We start from the raw sequence: 5,147 nt of genomic DNA, 5'->3' as shown, positions 1-5,147 counted from the left end.
GATCCAGAAAAGTGTCGGGGAAGAGTTTCATCAGCACGACGGCGTGGTGACGATCTTGATGAACTACAGCAGCAGGGCTTCGCCTAAACTCCGCTACAGTATTATCGAGGAATATGGTGGCAGGGGGCACCGCACACGGCTAAGGAATCGATCACGTGGATCAACTTGTGTCAACTTGTGTGTTTAGAGGTGCCCCTGCCTCCGTATATAAAGGAGGAGAGGAGGGGAGGCTGGCCGGCCAAAGAGGGAGGCGCAGGAGAGTCCTACTCCCTCTGGGAGTAGGATTCCTCCCCCCAATCCTAGTCCAACTAGGATTCCTCGGAGGGGAAGGGAGAGAGGGGGGCCGGCCACCTTCTCCTAGTCCTAATAGGACTAGGGGAGGGGAAAGAGGCGCAGCCACCTTGGGCTGCCCCTTTCTCCTTTCCACTAAGGCCCATGATGGCCCATATGGCTCCCGGGGGGTTCCGGTAACCTCCCGGTAACCCGGTAAAATCCCGATTTCACCCGGAACACTTCCGATGTCCAAACATAGGCTTCCAATATATCAATCTTTACGTCTAGACCATTTCGAGACTCCTCGTCATGTCCGTGATCACATCCGGGACTCCGAACAACCTTCGGTACATCAAAATGCATAAACTCATAATATAATTGTCATCGGTATGTTACTTGCCCGAGATTCGATCGTCGGTATCCAATACCTAGTTCAATCTCGTTAACGGCAAGTCTCTTTACTCGTTCCGTAATACATCATCTCACAACTAACATATTAGTTGTAATGCTTGCAAGGCTTATGTGATGTGTATTACCGAGAGGGCCCAGAGATACCTCTCCGACAATCGGAGTGACAAATCCAAATCTCGAAATACGCCAACCCAACATCGACCATTGGAGACACCTGTAGTACTCCTTTATAATCACCCATTTACGTTGTGACGTTTGGTAGTACCCAAAGTGTTCCTCCGGTAAACGGGAGTTGCATAATCTCATAGTCGTAGGAACATGTATAAGTCATGAAGAAAGCAATAGCAACATACTAAACGATCAGGTGCTAAGCTAATGGAATGGGTCATGTCAATCAGATCATTCTACTAATGATGTGACCTCGTTAATCAAATAACAACTCATTGTTCATGGTTAGGAAACATAACCATCTTTGATTAACGAGCTAGTCAAGTAGAGGCATACTAGTGACACTCTGTTTGTCTATGTATTCACACATGTATTATGTTTCCGGAAAATACAATTCTAGCATGAATAATAAACATTTATCATGATTATAAGGAAATAAATAATAACTTTATTATTGCCTCTAGGGCATATTTCCTTCAGTCTCCCACTTGCACTAGAGTCAATAATCTAGATTACACTGTAATGAATCTAACACCCATGGAGCTTTGGTGCTGATCATGTTTTGCTCGTGGAAGAGGCTTAGTCAACGGGTCTGCAATATTCAGATCCGTATGTATCTTCCAAATCTCTATGTCTCCCACCTGGACTAGATCCCGGATGGAGTTGAAGCGTCTCTTGATGTGTTTGGTCCTTTTGTAAAATCTGGATTCCTTTGCCAAGGCAATTGCACCAGTATTGTCACAAAAGATTTTCATTGGACCCGATGCACTAGGTATGACACCTAGATCGGATATGAACTCCTTCATCCAGACTCCTTCATTTGCTGCTTCCGAAGCAGCTATGTATTCCGCTTCACATGTAGATCCCGCTACGACGCTTTGTTTAGAACTGCACCAACTGACAGCTCCACCGTTTAATGTAAACACGTATCCGGTTTGCGATTTAGAATCGTCCGGATCAGTGTCAAAGCTTGCATCAACGTAACCTTTTACGATGAGCTCTTTGTCACTTCCATATACGAGAAACATATCCTTAGTCCTTTTCAGGTATTTCAGGATGTTCTTGACCGCTGTCCAGTGATCCATTCCTGGATTACTTTGGTACCTCCCTGCTAAACTTATAGCAAGGCACACATCAGGTCTGGTACACAGCATTGCATACATGATAGAGCCTATGGCTGATGCATAGGGAACATCTTTCATATTCTCTCTATCTTCTGCAGTGGTCGGGCATTGAGTCTTACTCAATTTCACACCTTGTGACACAGGCAAGAACCCTTTCTTTGCTTGATCCATTTTGAATTTCTTCAAAATTTTGTCAAGGTATGTGCTTTGTGAAAGTCCAATTAAGCGTCTTGATCTGTCTCTATAGATCTTAATGCCTAATATGTAAGCAGCTTCACCGAGGTCTTTCATTGAAAAACTTTTATTCAAGTATCCCTTTATGCTATCCAGAAATTCTATATCATTTCCAATCAGTAATATGTCATCCACATATAATATCAGAAATGCTACAGAGCTCCCACTCACTTTCTTGTAAATACAGGCTTCTCCAAAAGTCTGTATAAAACCAAATGCTTTGATCACACTATCAAAACGTTTATTCCAACTCCGAGAGGCTTGCACCAGTCCATAAATGGATCGCTGGAGCTTGCACACTTTGTTAGCTCCCTTTGGATCGACAAAACCTTTTGGTTGCATCATATACAACTCTTCTTCCAGGAATCCATTCAGGAATGCAGTTTTGACATCCATTTGCCAAATTTCATAATCATAAAATGCGGCAATTGCTAACATGATTCGGACGGACTTAAGCATCGCTACGGGTGAGAAGGTCTCATCGTAGTCAATTCCTTGAACTTGCCGAAAACCTTTTTGCGACAAGTCGAGCTTTGTAGACAGTAACATTACCATCAGCGTCAGTCTTCTTCTTAAAGATCCATTTATTCTCAATCGCTTGCCGATCATCGGGCAAGTCAACCAAAGTCCATACTTTGTTCTCATACATGGATCCCATCTCAGATTTCATGGCTTCTAGCCACTTTGCGGAATCTGGGCTCACCATCGCTTCTTCATAGTTCGTAGGTTCATCATGATCTAGTAGCATGACCTCCAGAACAGGATTACCGTACCACTCTGGTGCGGATCTTACTCTGGTTGATCTACGAAGTTCAGTATTATCTTGATCTGAAGTTTCATGATCATTATCATTGGCTTCCTCACTAACTGGTGTAGGTGTCACTGAAACAGTTTTCTGTGATGAACTACTTTCCAGTAAGGGAGCAGGTACAGTTACCTCGTCAAGTTCTACTTTCCTCCCACTCACTTCTTTCGAGAGAAATTCCTTCTCTAGAAATGATCCATTCTTAGCAACAAATGTTTTGCCTTCGGATCTGTGATAGAAGGTGTACCCAACAGTTTCCTTTGGGTATCCTATGAATACACATTTCTCCGATTTGGGTTCGAGCTTATCAGGTTGAAGCTTTTTCACATAAGCATCGCAGCCCCAAACTTTAAGAAACGACAACTTTGGTTTCTTGCCAAACCATAGTTCATAAGGCGTCGTCTCAACGGATTTTGATGGTGCCCTATTTAACGTGAATGCGGCCGTCTCTAAAGCATATCCCCAAAATGATAGCGGGAAATCTGTAAGAGACATCATAGATCGCACCATATCTAGTAAAGTACGATTACGACGTTCGGACACACCATTACGCTGTGGTGTTCCGGGGGGCGTGAGTTGCGAAACTATTCCACAGTTTTTCAAATGTACACCAAACTCGTAACTCAAATATTCTCCTCCACGATCAGATCGTAGAAACTTTATTTTCTTGTTACGATGATTTTCAACTTCACTCTGAAATTCTTTGAACTTTTCAAATGTTTCAGACTTATGCTTCATTAAGTAGATATATCCATATCTGCTCAAATCATCTGTGAAGGTGAGAAAATAATGATATCCGCCACGAGCCTCAATATTCATCGGACCACATACATCGGTATGTATGATTTCCAACAAATCTGTTGCTCTCTCCATAGTACTGGAGAACGGTGTTTTAGTCATCTTACCCATGAGGCACGGTTCGCAAGTACCAAGTGATTCATAATCAAGTGGTTCCAAAAGTCCATTAGTATGGAGTTTCTTCATGCGTTTTACATCGATATGACCTAAACGACAGTGCCACAAATAAGTTGCACTTTCATTATCAACTCTGTATCTTTTGGTTTCAACATTATGAATATGTGTATTACTACTATCGAGATTTAGTAAGAATAGACCACTCTTCAAGGGTGCATGACCATAAAAGATATTACTCATATAAATAGAACAACCATTATTCTCTGATTTAAATGAATAACCGTCTCGCATTAAACAAGATCCAGATATAATGTTCATGCTCAACGCTGGCACCAAATAACAATTATTTAGGTCTAATATTAATCCCGAAGGTAGATGTAGAGGTAGCGTGCCGACCGCGATCACATCGACTTTGGAACCGTTTCCCACGCGCATCGTCACCTCGTCCTTTGCCAGTGCCCGCTTATTCTGTAGTCCCTGTTTCGAGTTGCAAATATTAGCAACAGAACCAGTATCAAATACCCAGGTGCTACTGCGAGCATTGGTAAGGTACACATCAATAACATGTATATCACATATACTTTGTTCACCTTGCCATCCTTCTTATCCGCCAAATACTTGGGCCAGTTCCGCTTCCAGTGACCAGTCTGCTTGCAGTAGAAGCACTCAGTTTCAGGCTTAGGTCTAGACTTGGGTTTCTTCTCTTGAGCAGCAACTTGCTTGCCGTTCTTTTTGAAGTTCCCCTTTTTCTTCCCTTTGCCCTTTTTCTTGAAACTAGTGGTCTTGTTAACCATCAACACTTGATGCTCCTTCTTGATTTCTACCTCCGCAGCTTTTAGCATTGCGAAGAGCTCGGGAATAATCTTGTTCATCCCTTGCATATTATAGTTCATCACGAAGCTCTTGTAGCTTGGTGGCAGTGATTGGAGAATTCTGTCAATGACGCAATCATCTGGAAGATTAACTTCCAATTGAATCAAGTGATTATTATACCCAGACATTTTGAGTATATGCTCACTGACAGAACTGTTCTCTTCCATCTTGCAGCTATAGAACTTATTGGAGACTTCATATCTCTCAATCCGGGCATTTGCTTGAAATATTAACTTCAACTCCTGGAACATCTCATATGCTCCATGACGTTCAAAACGTCGTTGAAGTCCCGATTCTAAGCCGTAAAGCATGGCACACTGAACTATCGAGTAGTCATCAGCTTT

Source organism: Triticum dicoccoides, chromosome 5A (assembly GCF_002162155.2).
Source record: "Triticum dicoccoides isolate Atlit2015 ecotype Zavitan chromosome 5A, WEW_v2.0, whole genome shotgun sequence".
Lineage (NCBI taxonomy): Eukaryota > Viridiplantae > Streptophyta > Magnoliopsida > Poales > Poaceae > Triticum > Triticum dicoccoides.
This window is presented reverse-complemented; position numbering follows the sequence as displayed.